Source organism: Salvelinus alpinus, chromosome 5 (assembly GCF_045679555.1).
Source record: "Salvelinus alpinus chromosome 5, SLU_Salpinus.1, whole genome shotgun sequence".
In the NCBI taxonomy this organism is placed as follows: domain Eukaryota; kingdom Metazoa; phylum Chordata; class Actinopteri; order Salmoniformes; family Salmonidae; genus Salvelinus; species Salvelinus alpinus.
The window spans coordinates 73,899,691-73,922,883 of NC_092090.1; the positions used below are offsets into that span (position 1 = coordinate 73,899,691).

The 23,193-nt window shown below is 43.2% G+C and overlaps 1 protein-coding gene across 3 annotated transcripts in view; it reads left to right on the forward strand.

Moving 5' to 3' along the window:
• LOC139576766 (tetratricopeptide repeat protein 28-like) overlaps nucleotides 1-23,193 on the forward strand; it is a 335,467-nt gene that overhangs the window by 131,472 nt on the left and 180,802 nt on the right. The window lies entirely within an intron of this gene.

The following is a 23,193-nucleotide window of genomic DNA, read 5'->3' on the forward strand; positions in this document are numbered from 1 at the left end:
AGGAAGTGTTTAAAGTTAAGCCAGCAACAATTAATCCCCTCTCTTGGACAAAACTATAATATTTTCCTTTAAACTCTTTCTCTTCTATTGTTTTCCTTGAGAAACCTTCAAGTATTACCACATGGAAAAATATACATGCATCATCTGAAAAGCACGAAACCTCTCATCGGCAAAGGTGCAGATATTACGCTGTTTTCCACTAGGTGGCACTTTATTGATATGAGAAATTACACTTTCCCAAACTGTTGCGTCTCAATAGTCAAAGTAGCTTTCCTAATCTCCTTTCGTTTATGCCAATTGACACTTATAAATTGACCTAATGAAAGCAACAACCCTGATAAGTCTATCTCGTAATTTTAGATCAGCAAATATAAGTGATTGAAGATGAATGAAAGGAGATCCGTGCCTCCATCGGTAAACTCCCTATTATCTGCTTGGCCAATGCTCATTGGTCAAATTCCGTCTTTATCGGTCGTTTGTTCTGAATCATGTAATGGAAATAGTAATTAATGAGAATAATTTTTATCCTGAATCATTTACTGATGATGAAAGGAGAAATTCAAGAGAGGTTCTTATTATAGAATTATTACCAGAGTAAATAAAAGAGTGGTGCATGTTGTGAATCATTCCAGCATCTGTGCTGCATCTCTGCCAGAATCATCCAGGAGACCCTCCTTTGAGGATTAAAAGCATTTACTCACTGGTGGAATTCAAACCCAATCACACTGTAGAAAAGCTGCTCAACTTAGATCATAAGAGAGAATGTTGTCAATCATTTCCATAAAAGGTATTGATTCAATTAAGGCCTACATGTTGTTAAACGTGAATTTGTCGTGCCTCACAACAATAAAGAAAGGTTATTGCATGTTTGAAGTGATTTGAGTAATTTATGAAGGAGGCTATTTTGCACATAAATAGCATACACTACACTCACACACACACTCACTATTTACATGAATAGGTCTACACAGAAAGCTGACTGCACATTCAAGACATTCAAGTGTCTTTTCACACACTGTTTGGGTATGCGTGTGACATTGTCCTTTCATCATGTCCTCTGATACAGAACCAAAAACATCTCCACTCCTGACTGTGTGCTCCGGCCCAGGCATTTGAGGCATTGCACAAGGCAGGCAGGACAATGGAGGCAAAAATACAGCCATTGTGTTCCTCTCCTGTGGTTTCTGGAGACTCTGCTTTCTTTTCTAAACCACTCACAGACACACACAGACACAGTAATGATTGAGAAGGTCCTTTAGTTCAGTGTTCCCACTCTCACTTATTATGTATCTGTTTTTCAATCTGTCCCCTTACTCCTCTTGTAGTCTGATGGAGATCAATAGGAAAGCATAGGAGGGTCATATCGACTCAGGCCAAGTGTCTGCTCTGTTTCCTTATAATGGATTACACTAATAAGTTAAAAACTTCGTATCTGCTCTGTGGTGTTGGAGGGAGAGAGATAGAGAGACAGAGATTCCCTTGCTGTTGGCCACTGATATCCTATCTCTCAGAACAGGGGGAAATTCCAGGTTTTCCAGTGGATTTGTGGGATTAGCTACCTTGCTTCTATTACACTGTGGTCATAATAGTGGGTAGGATACATGGGACTGGGGGGATGACTCCTACTCACGGTTCAGATACAGTCTAGATAAGCTGTCTGTTCAATAACAATCAATCTTCACTTGGCAGATAGCTTCGTTCACGGGCTTAACCACCATATGCATCATGGGGGATTTGATCCATCAACCCCGTAGTTTAACCATTAGTCCAGTTAGTCACTGCTGCTAACAAGACATCTAATCCACACACACTTTCCTCCTGGAATGTGTATTGGAAAGTGTTTGTGCATGGATGTTTATGATTGCATATACAGTTGAAGTCGGAGGTTTACATACACCTTAGCCAAATACATTTACACTCAGTTTTTCACAATTCCTGACATTTAATCCTGGTAAAAAAATCCCTTGTTTTAGGTCAGGATTACCACTTTATTTTAAGAATGTGAAATGTCAGAATAACAGGAGAGAATTATTTTATTTCAGCTTTTATTTCTTTCATCACATTCCCAGTGGGTCAGAAGTTTACATACACTCAATTTGTATTTGGCAGCATTGCCTTTAAATTGTTTAACTTGGGTCAAACATTTCGGGTAGCCTTCCACAAGCTTTCCACAATAAGTTGGGTGAATTTTGGCCCATTCTTTCTGACAGAGCTGGTGTAACTGAGTCAGGTTTGTAGGCCTCCTTGCTCGCACACGCTTTTTTAGTTCTGCCCACAAATTTTCTATGGGATTGAGGTCAGGGCTTTGTGATGGCCACTCCAATGCCTTGACTTTGTTGTCCTTAAGCCATTTTGCCACAACTTTGGAAGTATGCTTGCGGTCATTGTCCATTTGGAAGACCCATTTGCGCCCAAGCTTTAACTTCCTGACTGATGTCTTAAGATGTTGCTTCAATATATCCACATAATTTTACTTCCTCATGATGCCATATATTTTGTGAAGTGCACCAGTCCCCACACATGCTGCTGCCACCCCCGTGCTTCACGGTTGGGATGGTGTTCTTCAGCTTGCAAGCCTCCCCCTTTTTCCTTCAAACATAACAATGGTAATTATGGCCAAACAGTTATATTTTTGTTTCGTCAGACCAGAGGACATTTTCCCAAAAAGTACGATCTTTGTCCCCATGTGCAGTTGCAAACCGTAGTCTGGCTTTTTTATGGCGGTTTTTGAGCAGTGGCTTCTTCATTGCTGAGCGGCCTTTCAGGATATGTCGATATAGGACTCGTTTTACTGTGGATATAGATACTTTTGTACCTGTTTCCTCCAGCATCTTCACAAGGTCCTTTGCTGTTGTTCTGGGATTGATTTGCACTTTTCGCACCAAAGTACGTTCATCTCTAGGTGACAGAACGAGTCTCCTTCCTGAGCGGTATGATGGCTGCATGGTCCCATGGTGTTTATACTTGCGTACTATTGTTTGTACAGATGAACGTGGTACCTTCAGGTGTTTGGAAATTGCTCCCAAGGATGAACCAGACTTGTGGAGGTCTACAATTTTCTTTCTGAGCTCTTGGCTGATTTCTTTTGATTTTCCCATGATGTCAAGCAAAGAGGCACTGAGTTTAAAGGTAGGCCTTGATATACATCCACAGGTACAACTCAACTCAAATTGACTCAAATGATGTCAATTAGCCTATCAGAAGCTTCTAAAGCCATGACATCATTTTCTGGAATTTTCCAAGCTGTTTAAAGGCAACTTAGTGTATGTAAACTTCTGACCCACTGGAATTGTGATACAGTGAATTATAAGTGAAATAATCTGTCTGTAAACAATTGTTGGAAAAATTACTTGTAACATGCACACAGTAGATGTCCTAACCGACTTGCCAAAACTATAGTTTGTTAAAAAGAAATTTGTGGAGTGGTTGAAAAACGAGTTTTAATGACCCCAACCTAAGTGTATGTAAACTTCCGACTTCAACTGTATGTGTGTATACAGTATGTGTGGGATACAGGTCTGACTAATGAGGAGGGGTTGAGACTTAGACACACACATACATGGCCATTCACCTCCAACACCACCCCCCTCACCCCTGTGTGTTTGGAGTTCATGGCCAGGTTTATAGCAGCCTGAACCCAAGGATGGGGAAGTCACTGTTTATTTTTGTGGTCATGCCAGATGTTCCTCTGGGTTTCTCACGGTTGACTTAAAGCCTTCTCACCTGTGTCTGACTGGGACATGGCTGTATGGGAGAGCCTTATGTTTCTATGTCTGTGAGGAGAGGAGAGTTGTAGCCTCGGCCCTTATCATCTCCAGGCTCACTCCTTCATCTCTGACCTTGTTCGCCACCTTATGACCTGGGGGAGGTTCTTATCCGGTGTTTCTCCTTTGATTCAGCATTATTTCAGAGCTCTCTGGTGGGGAAAAGGGCTATATTTTCTTCCAGCGCTCCATCAATCCCTGTGATGTCTCCTGGCTGGCAGCAGCAGGCCGGCAGTTTGGAATACATTTACGGAAGGTGGATGTAAGGAGAGGAGAGGCTGGAGGACACATATCTGAGGAGAGGGGGGGGGAGGAGCAGGGAATCCTGCCCTGGCTGGCTGTCAGCAGGCTAGGAGTCACTGGGGAGAAGTTGAAAGAATGTTGGACAGATATTGGGACACATCAGGGAACAAATGAATGCAAGAGGGATAGAGTGGGAGATATAAGCAGAGAGATGGAAGATGGAGAGGAGAAGGCATTACTGTAGAGCTGTAGACATTGATAGAATTGGAGATGGATTGAATAAGAGAAAGTGAGAGAAAATGAGGGAGAGCTGGAGGAATGGAATGAGAGAGATTGTGCAGGAGATAGAGATTTGGATTTGAGGAGTGAGAGAGGGAGAGGGCCCCAGAGTGATAATTAATGATAGGGAGTGATAGCACCTGCTGTTCCTGACGCTGCACAGTATTAACGGCCCAGCATGACGAGCAGAAAGGGAAGTGCCTACTGCGTGGCCAGCTCAGCCCCCGGCCCAGCCTCGGGGGGATGGAGAGAGAAAGAAACTATGGAGGGAGGGGACTGCGAACGACTTAGCTCTAGCACCTGAAATGTATGTGCTCTTCTTGCCCCGCTAATCCCACCCCTCCCCCTGGGGACCGGAGGACAGAGATGGAGGAGAGAGGCGATGGATCTCTCCGGAGTGCAAGGCCTCCCTTGCTCTTATTGTGACGCAGTGGTCTGCAGTACTCATGAGCTGTGGGTTTATGCCTGCCTGGCATACTGGGGAGGGAGACCATTGTCAAAATATGAGTAACAATAGGAACAATGGTGCCTGAACCATTCTATTCTCATTCATCCTCATTCCTGCAACCTGCCCACTGAGAATCAATGTGTGTGCAGATTAATATCTAGATTCCTATCTACAGGTAGATTCCTATCTGACAGATTGATATATGTGTAAAATTATACATTGTGTTTTTCTCCAAGCCTCAGAGTGCTCACTCAACACATTCTGTGGTTTCCCCATACCTCCTATGCTACCCACTGGGTTACGGGTTGGTGTCATTGGGTCTGTGTTTGGGTTTGTTAAGGTCATTGTTCCAGGGGTGTGACCTAGTGCATTGTGGGTCCTGGAGGTGCCTGCCATCTGGTGGTTCCACTGGGAATATCTCGAAGCGGGGCTCGACGCTCCGGTTCAATTGGAGCGCGTTTCCCTGTGCTATGAGGTGGAAAGGTCATCTGGTGGGCCCCAGCCCAAGTGTATTTAGTGGTTAAGCCCTTCCTCTATGTGCAAGTATGCCACTAACATACAGAGCAGCAGTATTTCATAGGCTGTACAAAAACAAGCCATGAATGAGTGCTATCTACAGTCCAAGAGACACATACATTTATCCTCAACGCGTTTCCCTGCGCATAGACTGAAAAACATGCATTATTTTCTCTGTTTCACAACATTTATTATCACCTCAGCAGCCAAAACCACATTATGTACATTCCTCTATAACTCCGCTGTGGCATGGCTTCCTGGCTCCGTATCAGCCCAGACTAAAGACCTTGTAGCTGTCTGTGTCTCTGTCCAGGTCCAGACCAATGCCTGGTGCTGTGACAGAAAAGCATGGCTAGTGTGCCTTACACTGGGCCTGTGATCTGGTCAGAAGAGAGATGCATTAAAGAGAGCCGCTAATACCACCCTGACTCACACAGACGCCCCTAAATCCCACTAATTCCATCCCCTCTTTTGTCAGAGATGGGATTCATAAGCCTTTTTTTGAAGGCAACATTTTCCAAGAATGTGTCCAGGGCTTAGCCAGAACCTTTATGTGGCCCGTTGCTGATTTCATTCCTCGGAGAGCCAGTCTGAGGAGGGACCATGGTGGCCTGCCTGCCTCTACAGTGGGGAGAACAAGTATTTGATACACTGCCGATTTTGCAGGTTTTCCTACTTACAAAGCATGTAGAGGTCTGTAATTTTTATCATAGGTACACTTCAACTGTGAGAGACGGAATCTAAAACAAAAATCCAGAAAATCACATTGTGTGATTTTTAAATAATTAATTTGCATTTTATTGCATGACATAAGTATTTGATACATCAGAAAAGCAGAACTTAATATTTGGTACAGAAACCTTTGTTTGCAATTACAGAGCTCATACGTTTCCTGTAGTTCTTGACCATGTTTGCACACACTGCAGCAGGGATTTTGGCCCACTCCTCCATACAGACCTTCTCCAGATCCTTCAGGTTTCGGGGCTGTCGCTGGGCAATACGGACTTTCGTCTCCCTCCAAAGATTTTCTATTGGGTTCAGGTCTGGAGACTGGCTAGGCCACTCCAGGACCTTGAGATGCTTCTTACGGAGCCACTCCTTAGTTGCCCTGGCTGTGTGTTTCGTTTCGTTGTCATGCTGGAAGACCCAGCCACGACCCATCTTCAATGCTCTTACTGAGGGAAGGAGGTTGTTGGCCAAGATCTTGCGATACATGGCCCCATCCATCCTCCCCTCAATACGGTGCATTCGTCCTGACCCCTTTGCAGAAAAGCATCCCCAAAGAATGATGTTTCCACCTCCATGCTTCACGGTTGGGATGGGTTCTTGGGGTTGTACTCATCATCCTTCTTCCTCCAAACACGGTGAGTGGAGTTTAGACCAAAAAGCTCTATTTTTGTCTCATCAGACCACACGACCTTCTCCTATTCCTCCTCTGGATCATCCAGATGGTCATTGGCAAACTTCAGACGGGCCTGGACATGCGCTGGCTTGAGCAGGGGGACCTTGCATGCGCTGCAGGATTTTAATCCATGATGGCGTAGTGTGTTACTAATGGTTTTCTTTGAGACTGTGGTCCCAGCTCTCTTCAGGTCATTGACCAGGTCCTGCTGTGTAGTTCTGGGCTGATCCCTCACCTTCCTCATGATCATTGATGCCCCACGAGGTGAGATCTTGCATGGAGCTCCAGACCGAGGGTGATTGACCGTCATCTTGAACTTCTTCCATTTTCTAATAATTGCGCCAACAGTTGTTGCCTTCTCACCAAGCTGCTTGCCTATTGTCCTGTAGCCCATCCCAGCCTTGTGCAGGTCTACAATTTTATCCCTGATGTCCTTACACAGCTCTCTGGTCTTGGCCATTGTGGAGAGGTTGGAGTCTGTTTGATTGAGTGTGTGGACAGGTGTCTTTTATACAGCTAACGAGTTCAAACAGGTGCAGTTAATACAGGTAATGAGTGGAGAACAGGAGGGCTTCTTAAAGAAAAACTAACAGGTCTGTGAGAGCCGGAATTCTTACTGGTTGGTAGGTGATCAAATACTTATGTCATGTAATAAAATGCAAATTAATTACTTAAAAATCATACAATGTGATTTTCTGGATTTTTGTTTTAGATTTCGTCTCTCACAGTTGAAGTGTACCTATGATAAAAATTACAGACCTCTACATGCTTTGTAAGTAGGAAAACCTGCAAAATCGGCAGTGTATCAAATACTTGTTCTCCCCACTGTATGTGTGGGGGACTCAGGGATGGGGGAGGTGGGTCTCTCTGTAGAATGACTGTAGCCCTCAGTCTTGACCACTATACACCCAGACAGACACACAACAGATTGACAAGTTTAAGCCCTTCTCGATCCAGAAGTGGGAGAGGGACTGAGCTGAGGCCATGCATTTGGCCTGTGACATTAAAGTAAGAGCCCTGGAGCTGAAGATGACATGGATTTGATTAGTTTGACCCTGTAAGATAACCCCATCCCTGGTCCATCGCAAGGGTTAACTGTACCGTGTGTGTATGTGTGTGTATGAGAGAGAGAAAGAGAGATGGAGAGAGAGAGAGAGAGAGAGAGAGAGAGAGAGAGAGAGAGAGAGAGAGAGAGAGAGAGAGAGAGAGAGAGAGAGAGAGAGAGAGAGAGAGAGAGAGAGAGAAAGAGAAAGAGAAAGAGAGAAGGAGAGGTAGCATGACAGAGATCCAGATGGTTTCAGCAGACTGGTCCTCCCGAGGTCAAAGAGCAGCAGAGCTCTGAGCAGATTGTTTTAGTTTCCCTCAGCGTCACTCTCACCTAGCTCCTCTCCTCTCTTCTGTCATGCTGAACCTGCTGAGGCCAACCAGGGAGAGATTTTACTGCTGGCCGTAAAAAGTAGCAGGAAGGAAGGAGAAATTTATCGACCAGGGTCCACCGAGGCTTCCCCATCACCATCTCTCCGGGCTCAATTTAGCTTCTGTTCCCCACCCTGTGGGCTCACCTTTATTTATATGGGCTTTATGTGGGATGGTTTTATTAGGCCTATGTTTATATTCTATGAAATATTTGGGCCTGGGTGGAACTGACATTCCATTGCAGAAGATACATCCTCTCCCAGAGAAGAGACTTGATCCCGGGGCTTTTAACAAGGCAGACCAACAGGTGGAGACTGACAGGCAGTCAGAGATAGACACGCTAATGAGAGCTACAACACAAAAACCCCTACCACCCCTCCTCCACACCTACTCACTCCACAATCTCTAATGATCTCATGCCTCATAGAGTTGATATATTTACAGTTGAAGTCGGAAGTTTACATTCACTTATGTTGGAGTCATTAAAACTCGTTTTTCAACCACTCCACAAATTTCTTGTTAACAAACTATATCAAATCAAATCAAATGTATTTATATAGCCCTTCTTACATCAGCTGATATCTCAAAGTGCTGTACAGAAACCCAGCCTAAAACCACAAACAGCAAGCAATGCAGGTGTAGAAGCACAGTGGCTAGGAAAAACTCCCAAGAAAGGCCAAAACCTAGGAAGAAACCTAGAGAGGAACCAGGCTATGAGGGGTGGCCAGTCCTCTTCTGGCTGTGCCGGGTGGAGATTATAACAGAACATGGCCAAGATGTTCAAATGTTCATAAATGACCAGCATGGTCAAATAATAATAATCACAGTAGTTGTCGAGGGTGCAGCAAGTCAGCACCTCAGGAGTAAATGTCAGTTGGCTTTTCATAGCCGATCATTAAGAGTATCTCTACTGCTCCTGCTGTCTCTAGAGGGTTGAAAACACCAGGTCTGGGACAGGTAGCACGTTCGGTGAACAGGTCAGGGTTCCATAGCCGCAGGCAGAACAGTTGAAACTGGAGCAGCAGCACGGCCAGGTGGACTGGGGACAGCAAGGACTCATCATGCCAGGTAGTTCTGAGGCATGGTCATAGGGCTCAGGTCCTCCGAGAGAGAGAAAGAAAGAGAGAATTAGAGAGAGCATACTTAAATTCACACAGGACACGGATAAGACAGGAGAAGTACTCCAGATATAACAAACTGACCCTAGCCCCCCGACACATAAACTACCAGCATAAATACTGGAGGCTGAGACAGGAGGGGTCAGGAGACACTGGGCCCATCCGATGATACCCCCGGACAGGGCAAAACAGGAAGGATATAACACCACCCACTTTGCCAAAGCACAGCCCGCCGAACCACTAGAGGGATATCTTCAACCACCAACTTACCATCCTGAGACAAGGCCGAGTATAGCCCACAAAGATCTCCGCCACGGCACAACCCAAGGGGGGGCGCCAACCCAGACAGGAAGACTACGTCAGTGACTCAACCCAAAACTATAGTTTTGGCAAGTCGGTTAGGACATCTACTTTGTGCATGACACAAGTAATTATTCCAACAATTGCTTACAGACAGATTATTTCACTTATAATTCACTGTATCACAATTCCAGTGGGTCTGAAATTTACATACACTAAGTTGACTTTGTCTATAAACAGCTTGGAAAATTCCAGAAAATGATGTCATGGCTTTAGAAGTTTCTGATAGGCTAATATACATAATTTGAGTCAATTAGAGGTGTACCTGTGGATGTATTTCAAGGCCTACCTTCAAGCTCAGTGGCTCTTTGCTTGACATCATGGGAAAATCAAAAGAAATCAGCCAAGACCTCAGATTCTTTTTTTGTAGACCTCCACAAGTCTGGTTCATCCTTGGGAGCAATTTCCAAACACCTGAAGGTACCACGTTCATCTGTACAAACAATAGTACGCAAGTATAAACACCATGGGACCATGCAGCCGTCATACCGCTCAGGAAGGAGACGCGTTCTGTCTCCTAGAGATGAACGTACTTTGGTGTGAAAGTGCAAATCAATCCCAGAACAACAGAAGAGAACCTTGTGAAGATGCTGGAGGAAACAGGTACAAAAGTATCTATTTCCACAGTAAAAACGAGTCCTATATCGACATAACCTGAAAGGCCGCTCAGCAAGGAAGAAGCCACTGCTCAAAAACATCCATAAAAAAAAAGCATCATGTTGTGGGGGTGCTTTGCAGCAGGAGGGACTGGTGCACTTCACAAAATAGATGGCATCATGAGGAAAGAAAATTATGTGGATATATTGAAGCAACATCTCAAGACATCAGTCAGGAAGTTAAAGCTTGGTCATAAATGGGTCTTCCAAATGGACAATGACCCCAAGCATACTTCCAAAGTTGTGGCAAAATGGCTTAAGGACAACAAAGTCAAGGTATTGGAGTGGCCATCACAAACCCTGACCTCAATCCTATAGAACATTTGTGGGCAGAACTGAAAAAGCGTGTGCGAGCAAGGAGGCATACAAACCAGACTCAGTTACAACTGCTCTGTCAGGAGGAATGGGCCAAAATTCACCCAACTTATTTTGGGACGCTTGTGGAAGGCTACCCGAAACGTTTAACCCAAGTTAAACAATTTAAAGGCAACAATTTAAAGGCAATGCTACCAAATACAAATTCAGTGTATGTAAACTTCTGACCCACTGGGAATGTGATGAAAGAAATAAAAGCTGAAATAAAATAATTCTCTCCTGTTATTCTGACTATTTCACATTCTTAAAATAAAGTGGTGATCCTAACTTACCTAAGACAGGAAATTTTTACTTGGATTAAATGTCAGGAATAGTGAAAAACTGAGTTTAAATGTATTTGGCTAAGGTGTATGTAAAGTTTCGACTTCAACTATAGCTAGAGGTTCTATTACCTTCTGATAACGCCACAGCTCGGCTACTGATACTGCTGTTCTGTCTCTGTCCTCTCCTCCCCTCTCCCTCTCCCTGAGGGATGCTTCGAGACCACATGGATTTGTTTCTCCTCTTCTTTGGCATCCATTCCTGGTTATGTAGGGATTGTGTACGTCATGGTAGCTGGTTTTATTGGTTTTAAAGTCATTTCAACACACATTCACAGACGTGCATTCCACCCTAATTTCTTCCCCAACGTTCAGAACCGCAGTGAATTGCTCTGCCATATTGTCTTAGTGGGGCCATGAAGAATGATGGGAAAGCAACACAGCTTTTATCCATGTATATATGAATGTGATGGGTGAATATGTTTATTTTCACATTTCCATCCACATGTCTACTTCCATGTTTGACAAGTGTGTGCTGTGGCTGATTGTGTCCTGTATCAGAGAAATGATGGAGTAGAACAATGTACACAATATCACCTAACAAAGACGGCAGTGGTATTTTCTTCCTCTTGTCTAACTCTAGACCATCCCCTTTGCTTTCTCCTCTAATCCTGTCATTACATCTATAGTCCTCTCACTCAGGGGTCAAAGGTCATATTAGAGCAAATATTGTTCTCCATTCTGCAGAGGGGTCCAATTACCACTGTGAAATTTCAAGCGTTGGACCCACCCGCTTTGGGAGGATAAATATAGCAAGCTGAAAGCTGCTCAGTCATTCACAGATCCCCAGCAGTCAGTCTGACAGTCAGCCAGACAGTACAGAATGTCTGTTGTGTGATCTGACGTCTTCTATTATTTTAGTTATGGCTGCATCACTAGCAGTGTAAAATGTGTTAGGCGCCTCCGCAGCTCCGCCCCCCGCCACCTGTCTGGATGATCCACTCTGTGAAATCATCCTGAACTGAACATGTTTAGCGCCATGAACGCTACTCTTTCTCCGAAATAAAAAGTGTTTTGTCTCCACTCTCTCAAGCTGCTCCAATTGCTGCTGTAAAAAAAGGAGACATAATTACTGTGTGGAACAAAAGAGCGTAACTTAGCTCACAACAGTTGGTGTAACGCTTCAGGTGTGAAATTACTCACAGGATTAACATTTGGGAGTGTAATGTAGACATTTGGGAGTGTAATGTAGCCCTCCCCATCGTCTAAAGAGAGTGGTGGTGTCACGCCCTGACCTTAGAGAGCCTTTTTATGTCTCTATTTGGTTTGGTCAGAGTGTGATTTGGGGTGGGCATTCTTTGTTCTTTATTTCTATGATTTGTGATTCTATGTTTTGGCCGGGTATGGTTCTCAATCAGGGACAGCTGTCTATCGTTGTCTCTGATTGGGAATCATACTTAGGCAGCCTGTTTTGCCACTTTAGGTTGTGGGATGTTGTTGTTGTTAGCTCTGTGTAGCCTTCAAGACGTTACGTTCGTTGTTCTTTTGTTATTTTGTTTGGTGTTCGGTTTTAATAAAGAAGCATGAACACGTACAACGCTGCACCTTGGTCTCATTCTTCCGACGAGCGTTACAGGTGGTGTGTATACAATATGTGGTGCCAACGTGTATACATCTTTATCTCTACCAGGCTACGCCTATGGCTGGGCGATATGGCCTAAAACTCATATCTCCATTTTTTTCCGATTCAGGATATACAGTATATCTCTATTTTTGTTATGTTTTCTTGAAATAAGCTTTGTTGTACAATTAAAGGTCAAATACACTGTATTTTAAACAGTCAGCAATAATCTACTGAATTCAGAGCTTTTGAAATTATACCTAGGCTGAGTATACAGTGCATTCGGAAAGTATTCAGACCCCTTGACTTTTTCCAATTTTTTGTTACCTTATTCAAAAATTGATTACATTGTTTTTAAAGCAAAAACAGGTTTTTAGACATTTTTGCAAATGTATAAAAAAAATTAAAAAAAGAAGAAATATCACGGTATTCAGATCCTTTACTCAGTACTTTGTTGAAGCACCTTTGGCAGCAATTACAGCCTTGAGTTTTCTTGGGTATGACGCTACAAGCTTGGCACACCTGTATTTGGGGTGTTTTTCAAATCCTTCTCTGCAGATCCTCTTAAACTCTGTCAGTTTGAATGGGGAGCATCGCTGCACAGCTATTTTCCGGTTTCTCCAGAGATGTTCGATCGGGTTTAAGTCCGGGCTCTGGCTGGACCACTCAAAGACATTCAGAGACTTGTCCTGAAGCCACTTCTGCGTTGTCTTGGTTAGGTGCTTAGGGTCATTGTCCTGTTGGAAGATTAACATTGGCACCAGTCTGAGGTCCAGAACGCTCTGGAGTAGGTTTTCATCAAGGATCTCTCTGTACTATACTCTGTTCATCTTTCCCTTGTTCATGACTAGTCTCCCAGACCCTGCCGCTGAAAAACATCCCCACAGCATGACGCTGCCACCACCATGCTTCACCGTAGAGATGGTGCCAGGTTTCCTCCAGATGTAACACTTGGCATTCAGGCCAAAGAGTTGAATCTTGGTTTCATCAGACCAGAGAATCTTGTTTCTCATGGTCTGAGAGTCATTTAGGTTCCTTTTGGCAAACTCCAAGGGGTCTATCATGTGTCTTTTACTGAGGAGTGGTTACCATCTGGCCACTCTACCATAAAGGCCTGGTTGGTGTAGTGCTGCAGAGATGGTTGACCTTCTGGAAGGTTCTCCCATCTCCACAGAGGATATCTGGAGCTCTGTCAGAGTGACCATTGGGTTCTTGATCACCTCCCTGACCAAAGTCCTTCTCCCCTGATTGCTCTGTTTGGCCGGGCGGCTAACTCTAGGAAGAGTCTTGGTGGTTCCAAACTTCTTCCATTTAAGAATGATTGAGGCCACTGTGTTGTTAGGGTCCGTCAATGCTGCAGAAATGTTTTGGTACCCTTCCCCAGATCTGTGCCTTGACAGAATCCTGTCTCGTAGCTCTACGGCCAATTCCTTGGACCTCATGGCTTGGTTTTTGCTCCGACATGCACTGTCAACAGTGGGACCTTATATAGACAGGTGTGTGCCTTTCCAAATCATGTCCAATCAATTGAATGTACGACTAGTGGACTCCAATCAAGTTGTAGAAACATCTCAAGGATGATCAATGGGAACAGGATGCACCTAAGCTCAATTTCGAGTCTCATAGCAAAGGGTCTGAATACTTATGTAAATAAGGTATTTGCGTTTTTAAATTGTAATACATTTGCAAAAATTTCTAAAAACCTGTTTCCCTTTTGTCATTATGGGGTATTGTGTCTAGATTGATCATTTTTTTAAATTTAATACATTTTTAGAACAAGGCTGTAATGTTACAAAATGTGGAAAAAGTCAAAGGGCATGAATACTTTCTGAATGCACTCTATGCCTTCCACAACCATAAGACCCACTTTTATTTTTATTTATTTAACCTTTTTTTAACTAGGTAAGTTACTAATAAAGTAATTATTTTATCCAAATAGTTGTACCTGCTTTTTTTGCAATAATCGGATCTGGCTTTACAAATCTAACCAGAACCATTCATAATGCACATTCACTAATAATGTAGCAGGAATTATAGAAAATTAACACAGGTCTCATAAACAATCTCTCAAGCACAATCCCACGTGCTGGTGAGTAGCCAGCTAGTATTTATATTTGAAATTTAGCCAACTTGGATCTAGGTATAATTTCACAAGCTCTGAATTCAGCTAACAAGGTAGAACAGTTGAATTGTTATGAACACACCCTTCTGTCCATCTCCAACTGTTTGAACAGCATGCTAGCCTGTCCACTTTGTTCACATGTTGAAATCAAGTGGCCTACCTTATTTCTCAGAATGAGAACGAGTTGCCAATTCCATATATAATTGTTTTATGCTTATTGCACATTTATAAAATACAGACTAAACAGCTAGTATAACAATCTTGATTTGACTAAAATGCTGCTAGCGATACGTGGTAACGTAATGCGCGCGCGACAAACCTGAGCATTCATTTTCCAGAATGAATGTTCATTGGTACATCTGTTTTAGTAGTGTCTGCTCTGCTCAAAATGTGAAGAGTTGAGACAAACAGTGTATGGCTCGAAAGGTTTACTTCTCTATTACAGTAAAATAATGTGTTTTGGTGTTGGTGACCGATTCTGTTGGACCAAACCTCAAATGCAAATAGCGAGTTGAAACAGTTTGTCAGAGAGGAAGAAGTGATCTCCCACCTTTGTTGTTGTGAGTGGTAGGAGGAGGGGCTTGGAAGAAAGCGGTGAAGCGGGAAGTTTCACTTTCGCCAAAATCTGGCCAAAATAAGGCCAATGTGTTTCTATGGGCTTATTTTGAACCTAAGCTTGTTGCCTGCCTTCCTGCCATTGGGAAAACGGCTCCCGTTGTTAGGGAGAAGAAATAAGCATCTCGTCTTTATATGCAGATCTCTGGTATAAATGGGAAGGTGCACAGCACAGAAGGAATGAGACAAGACCAAAAAGACAATATGAGAAAAAGTGGACATAAACGCTCATAAAAACAAAAAATGCACATAAACTTGATTCTGTGATACAGGCATTTGGAATATCGCGCAATAACATCAATTCAAATTAATTAATTGTACAGCCCAGTCTTAGCTATGCCTATGGTACTGATGAAGAGTCTGTATAAAGCACGAGTTAACTCTCCATGGTAGAAGCCCTGGTCTCTGTCTCGTCACACAAACACAGCATTGTATTCATGTTAGAGATAGGCCTAATGCAGTTAGTGCATCAAGCTGTGACACTGGAAGATGATGTCAGTGATAAGGAAGAGGGTCATAAGTCCAGACCATGATGGTGCCTCAGATTGCTGAGGCTAGTGTTAAGGTGAAACTGATACTGTGGTGGGCTGTGAGGCCTTCCTTCCTGTTTGTCAGTGCAGTTTTACAACAGTATCCAGGGAATATTAGAGTGCTGACTAGCATCCCCAGCACCTTGGTGTACTGCATGGTATGTTGTTTATGAGCGTCTCATTCTGTGTTGTCACTGAGCACGGCTGCACCTGTGGCCACCGGGCTCCGACTGGCAGCAGCTGTCCCTCCCCGGATATCCCTCCCCCTGGCTTAATGTCCCACATGGGCCTGTCCACCTGCTACCTCCGGCTCCCAGAGAGGACACAACCTCCAGAAAGATTAGCTTAAAGTTAGCTTGAAGTTACTATAAAGCCTGTTGTAGTGTATTACCTCTACTTTTTCCCTGTCATATGGTAGCTCACCACAGTAAGTACTGTATTTGGTTATTACTGTATAAATACATATGAGGAGTTTAAACAAAGAGGCACTGACTGTAGTGTACTGAAGCAGAGAAAAACAGATGAGATTCCAGCCAACAAATGCATTTCCGTGAGCCCTCCATCCCTCTGCCTTTCCGTCTGCCTGTCTGTCCCACAGATTTGGGCTCCAGGCAGTGCAGGTGCAGCCTGAGGGGGAGGCTGCTGTGACGATGGTGACTACGGTGGCAGTGCTGCCTGCTTGACACTCACAGCACATTCTGGGGAATGGCCTTGGACATGGATCTCCTCTGACTGAAATAGCAGACCAGGTTAGTTAGATGAGAGGAAAGCTCTCCACAGCATGTTTTTGTGGTGAAAGTAGACAGTGAGTGGGGAGCAGGTGTTTTAAAATCAAACCAGTGCTCCATGAGCCAAATGTTCTCTTAGTCCCAGGGGAACTGTGTTTGATCTGCTAATCCTACTTGTTGCTAATCTTCTGACAATGTGGAAGGTTTTCATGCCAGTTTGTGGAACCCAGACTAATTTGGTTACTGGCTGGTGTCTGTCTCTGTGATAGCACTGCTAATCAAATAATTGGGCTTGTGTTCAGTCAGACTCCATATCAGTAGACAGAGCCATGTAGGCTATAGGCAACTATAGTGGTTGTCTCATACGCTACTGTGATGATTGTGGCATGAAATGCTGGAACAAATAGACAATTGCTCTAATATCCTCACACATACCCAAACATCAAGCCACTGCATGACCTTTACCCATCCCAGTTCTTCATAACTGATGGGATAGGACAACAGTTGCTATACACAGTATCTCTCAGTGTGGTGGTCCCACTGAAATAACCAGTCTGACATGTAATCTCTGTCTCTTTTGTTTGAAAGATTTGGCCACTTTTGTATTCATTCATTCAGTGTTGTCTTCTGAGAAAGTGAAAATGACTTGTCATTTGAAATGGATTTCTAATCAAAGTATGGGACAAATGTAATGGATGGTTGATTTACTTGCCTGTGTGATATCTGAGTGGTTCTGTTAGGGAACAAGGTTGGAATCATTTTTCTACTTCAGAAGCACCAACAAAGGATGTGTTCATAAATTCACTCTGGAGTGTCAGAGTGTGCTCTGGGCTGTTTGTAAAGTCAAAACGTTGTCAGATTATCCTTTCGTAAATTCAGAGCGTTTTGCTCTGGGAGTGTTCATAGCGCACACTGAACACTCTGGCCGAGGAGTAGGGTTGATCCGAGCGTTCTGACTAGGGCTGGGCGATATGGCCTAAAAATCATATCTCCATTCGTTCAAACTTATGGACAATTCACGATATACACTACCGTTCAAAAGTTTGGGGTCACTTAGAAATGTCCTTGTTTTTGAAAGAAAAGCAATTTTTTTGGTCCATTAAAATAACATCAAATTGAACAGAAATACAGTGTAGACATTGTTAATGTTGTAAATTACTATTGTAGCTGGAAACGGCTGATTTGTTTAATGGAATATCTACATAGACGTACAGAGGCCCATTATCAGCAACCTTCACTCCTGTGTTCCAATGGCACGTTGTGTTAGCTAATCCAAGTTTATAATTTTAATAGGCTAATGGATCATTAGAAAACCCTTTTGCAATTATGTTAGCACAGCTGAAAACTGTTGTTCTGATTGAAGACGCAATAAAACTGGCCTTCTTTAGACTAGTTGAGTATCTGGAGCATCAGCATTTGTGGGTTCGATTACAGGCTCAAAATGGCCAAAAACAAAGACCTTTCTTCTGAAACTCGTCAGTCTATTCTTGTTCTGGGAAATGGAGGCTATTCCATGCGAGAAATTGCCAAGAAACTGAAGATCTTGTACAACGCTGTGTACTACTCCCTTCACAGAACAGAGCAAACTGTCTCTAACCAGAATAGAAAGAGGAGTGGGAGGCCCCGGTGCACAAATGAGCAAGAGGACAAGTACATTAGAGTGTCTAGTTTGAGAAATAGATGCCTCACAAGTCCTCAACTGGCAGCTTCATAAAATAGTACCTGCAAAACACCAGTCTCAACGTCAACAGTGAAGAGGCGACTCTGGGATGCGGGCCTTCTAGGCAGAGTTGCAAAGAAAAAGCCATATCTCAGACTGGCCAATAAAAAGAAAAGATTAAGATGGGCAAAAGAACACAGACACTGGACAGAGGGATTCTGCTAGAAGGCCATCATCCCAGAGTCGCCTCTTCACTGTTGACATTGAGATGTCTACACTGTATTTCTGAACAATTTGATGTTATTTTAATGGACAAAAAATGTGCTTTTCTTTCAAAAACAAGGACATTTCTAAGTGACCCCAAACTTTTGAACGATAGTGTATATCTTGATTTTTTTCTCTAAATAAGCGTTGTTGTACAATTTAAGGTCAAATGCACTGCATTTCAAACAGTCAACAATAATATAATGAATTCAGGTCTTGTGAATTTATACCTAGGCTAAATATAAGCCTTCCACAACCATAAGACCCACTAATCATTAAAAAAAAGTTTGTTTAACTAGTTTAACCTGATAGTTGAACTAGATTAGTTTAAATAGTTTAACCAGCTTTTTTTGCAATAGTTACTGGTATGGCTTTCAAGTCTGTCTATGATAATGCCCTTTTTGTTACAAATTTAACCAGAACCATGCATAATGCACATTCACTAATGATGACTAACTTCTTGTAGCAGGTATTATAGAAACTTGGTCTTATAAACAATGGCTCAAGCACAAGCCCACGTGCTAGTGAGTAGCCAACTAACCTTTATATTTCAAGTTTAGCCAACTTGTATCTATTTGCTAGCTAACAAGGTTGAACAGTTGAATTGTTATGAACACACCCTTCTGTCCATCTCCAACTGTTTAAAAAGCATGTTAGCCTGTCCACTTTGTTCAGATGTTGAAATCAAGTGGCCTACCTTATTTCTCAGGATGAGAACGAGTTGCCCATTCCTTAAATAATTGTGTTTCATGCTTATTACGCATTTCTAAAACACAGACAAGACTGCTAGCTTAGCAGTCTTTGGCTAAAATGATGCTAGCGATATGTGTTTCCGCAATGCCTTGTGCGACAAAATTAGCATTCATTTTCCAGAATCAATGTTCATTTTAGTAGTGTCTGCTCTGCGCACAATTTGAGGAGTTGAGATATAAATAGGGTATCGTTATAAAGGCGAACTTCTCTATTACAGTAAAATAATGTCTCAATGTGTTTGTGTCCATATGACCGATTCTGTTGGACCAAACCTCAACTGCAAATAGTGAGTTGAATCTGCTTGTTTTCAGAGAGAAAGAAGTGATCTCTCATCTTTGTTGTTGTGAGTGGCAGGGGGAGGGGCTTGGTGTGTGTGTGTAAATTGGAAGGTGCTCACAGCGCAGAAAGAGCGTAGGAGACGAGACCAAAAAGACAACATGAGAAAAAGCAGACATAATTTTTTTTAATTTTTTTTTAACGATTTTATTTATAAAAACTTGATTCTTGCTGAACATTCATTTGAATTATTCAGATTCATTTGATTTATCGCCCAGTTCAGGTTCTGACCTAACAACAGCAATCAAGAACGCAAGCTAGTTGGCCAGTATTGGCTAGCTTTCTAGCTACTTTCAGACCATTCAGACCATTTTACTTGCCTTAGCAAAGCTGGCTATACTGTTTTTATGTTATCTCCACGGTTAATGACTGTAACTGTGTTACTCTCAAAGATGTTATAAAACATTTTTTTTAGCTGATGTTTACTGACACCTGTCATAACAACCGGGGTGCTAGATGGTTATTCTGTGCTCTGGCACTTTCAAACCAGAGTGCTCTTAACTCAGAGTAGATTGCCAGAGTGAATTTACGAATGCACCCAAAGAAACAGTGTCTACAAGACAAATAGACTGGCAGGAAAGCAATTGGTCAGTGTCACATTAAGGGTGTGACACTGACCAACCAAGCCCCCGTCCACCCACTCCCCCCGATGTCACTCTGGTGTAGAGAGTCTGCCTCCAGAGCTGTGTTTGACAGACAGACAGACAGACAGGCAAACACACACACAGACAGACAAGTTGGCAGATAGAGGAGATGGGTGCGTGGCAGATGACACTGGTTCAGAGCTGCATCTGTGTCTGTTATCAGAGAAGCGTTCCTCCGCTTCCTGAAAAAATACTTTCAGTTCCCGTCCTCATTTCCTGTGCTGACGGAAGCTACCTCCTCTCCTCGGCAGATGAACTGCCTGTCTCTTCTCTGAGAGGAGATGTACACAAAACAAGACCCGACTAAAAATGATTTCCCCGTCTTTCATCAGCATGCCTGTTTCTTATGTTCTGCTTTGCTCGTTAGCTATAGATGCGCCCGTTTACTCCTCTCAATCAATGACTGTCTGAAGTGCTTTCCTGTTTGGGAAATTAGCGCCAAATGATCTCGCTTGAGTGCTCGGCTCCTCTTGGTTGGTATGATGGTGCGTCCCGGGGGGTTTGTGAGAGGATACAGATTGGATGTTGTTTGGGAGAGCTGATGGGGGGGGGGGGGGGGGGGGGAGTTTTGAAACCTGATTGGAATATTGTTTGAGTTAATTAACTTGGGATTTTTTTCCTTTTCATGCATCTACGTGTAATCTAATTACAGACGGTGGTTTTCCAGTTCCTATCAAATGAAAACGTAACTGGTCCCATGGGAGGAAGGGGGGTATGAAACTCTTCCCCACCCTACCCTCAAGCCCTCTTCCCCAAGCTTTACTGAGGAGCTAACAGATGTGGATGTCATAACGATCAGGGCACTAGTCTCTGAGTCTGAGCCTTTGTCTCAGCCATTCTGCTGAACCCTGTCTCTGCCAAGGACTGCCCTGAAACTGCCTCGGCACCACAGACTGGTGTCTGTCAGGGACAGTATGGAGACATTGTGCTGTAGTAGATCCAGTGTCTCTGGAAGGCTGCTCAGAGTTCAGCTATGCACAGTGCACTTTGACCTCCTTTTTTACATTTTCTAAACCTTCATAGCATACGTACCCTAAAATGAATCTAAAATGCATGAACTTGCAACGTTGGGGCGTTTATGTTTGGAACACTGGTCTCGTCATGTTTTTGTAAGTAAGAGTGAAGGCAGCATCATGATTAGTACCTACACATTGTAAAACAGAGCTACGGCAATAGGCTAGGAAATGGTGGGCTATGCATCATTTCAACATAGGACCCCAGACGTAACTATGAACAGATGGTGCCTCTTCTCCTCATTTTCTTTCTATTCTATTACCTCTCTCTATCTTTTCTTCTGTCAACTTTCTTCAAACTCTTTTTCTCTCTCATAGACATTCTCTTTCACACACGGAAAGTACAGATTCCGTTATGCTGACGCAACACTTTAGTTTCAGGTTGTTGAATATCTGAGCAGCTCTTGTCATTGTAAGTGATTGGAGGAGATCAAGGTGCCCACTTCAGCCCCTGTCTGTCTCACCATTAAACACCAGTTAGAGGCAGAAAGTGCAATTCAAGCATTTCTCCCTACCTTTGGCGATGGAACCCAGATCAATGTTTTCCACCCTGTCGGCCCGTCTCTCATATCTTGCTCTGTTTTTGCCTACATGCCTCTCATCTCTCTCACTCTACTTCTCCACATCTGTCCTGTGCTCCTTCTCCGTCTGTCTCAGAAGAAGATACACCACTCAGCTGTAAATGGGCCCATTTCTCACATTTTACTTAAAAATGTTCACATTCAGCGATTAGGAGGAAGAACCTGGCCGCCAGCACATTGGTGGAATATTGAATTCATTAGCCTCGCTTCATTTCTGTTCTGGGTCCTTGAAACAAAAACGTTGTCTTTTTTATTTCCAAAATGGTTCAACGTTGGTGTCCTCGGACATAGTTCTGCATTTCACCATTAGCACCTCAATGAAAGCAGAGTAGAAACTTGGACCGTGGTAATGAAATTGAACAGGCTAGCAGGCAGTTAACAAGACACATTTTACAGCACAGCATGCCTAGTGGTTTCTAAGGAAAAATATGAGGACTTTTCCATTATTTCTTGAATGTGTAAATCCGTAAAAGCATAAAATTAGATATCCATGGAGCATAAAATTAATTCTGAGACCTCTGCAAAAGGTCAAAGGATATTTTCAAACTAAACCCACGATTAGCTTCCTGTTTGACATACAATGTTAATGTTTCATAAGAAGTCACCCAGTGTGGAATTGGTATGTCCAGCCACTCATTAATCCAGCTTTGAAGTCTTTAACTCTTTCATTCTTAACTAAGGATTAAGGATGAATTTCTCACATCATTTTGATACGTACACATAATGTAGACATAAAAGCCTTTGTATGATTATCACTTGCGTAATTCTCTGCAACAAAGCGCTTCGTTGTTGCTGCAGTCGCCAAGAGACGGTGCATTTATGCTTGGATCAACTCCCCCTCCCCATTTTCAACCCTCAACACTTTTTGGAAGATTACAGGCAAGAGCTCCTCAGCGTATCAGCCAATTACTGTTATATCTCTGTCCCTGTCTTAGACTCCTTTTCTGTCTACAACCCCCCTCCCCTGGAAGAAACGCCTGCACCCTCTTCTCTCCAGGAGCCCAATTTGTTAAGATCACTCTGTCAGATTGCTTTCTTTTTGAGAAGGGGTTAGTAACCGCTTTTGGAGGGTTTAATGATTGCAGAGAGGGGGGTGAAAAGGCAAAATGCAGATGATCTGTAATCTCTTTTGAGGAGTCATGCCTCTCTTCTTTTCTTCTCCCCTCCTTATCTTGTGATCCCATTTGCTCTTCTCCTTTCTTTTTCTCAAGGTCTTTTTACGGTCACTTTCACTCTCTTATTCTGTCTCTCCCTCAGTCCCTCACCTCACTGCACTCTTTTTCGCTCTAAATATTTGTCTTCCCTTCCTACAATATTTCTCTCTCTTTCTCTCTCTGCCCTCCTTCCCCTCTTCTGTTTCTCTCTTTCAGTCCCTCCATCCCTCTCCTCGGCTGCTGGTTCCTTTCATGTGTTGGATGGACTGTCAGCATAGAGCCGACCCATGTAAATATGTAGACTAATCTGGGCTTTCATTGGTTTGTGTACATGA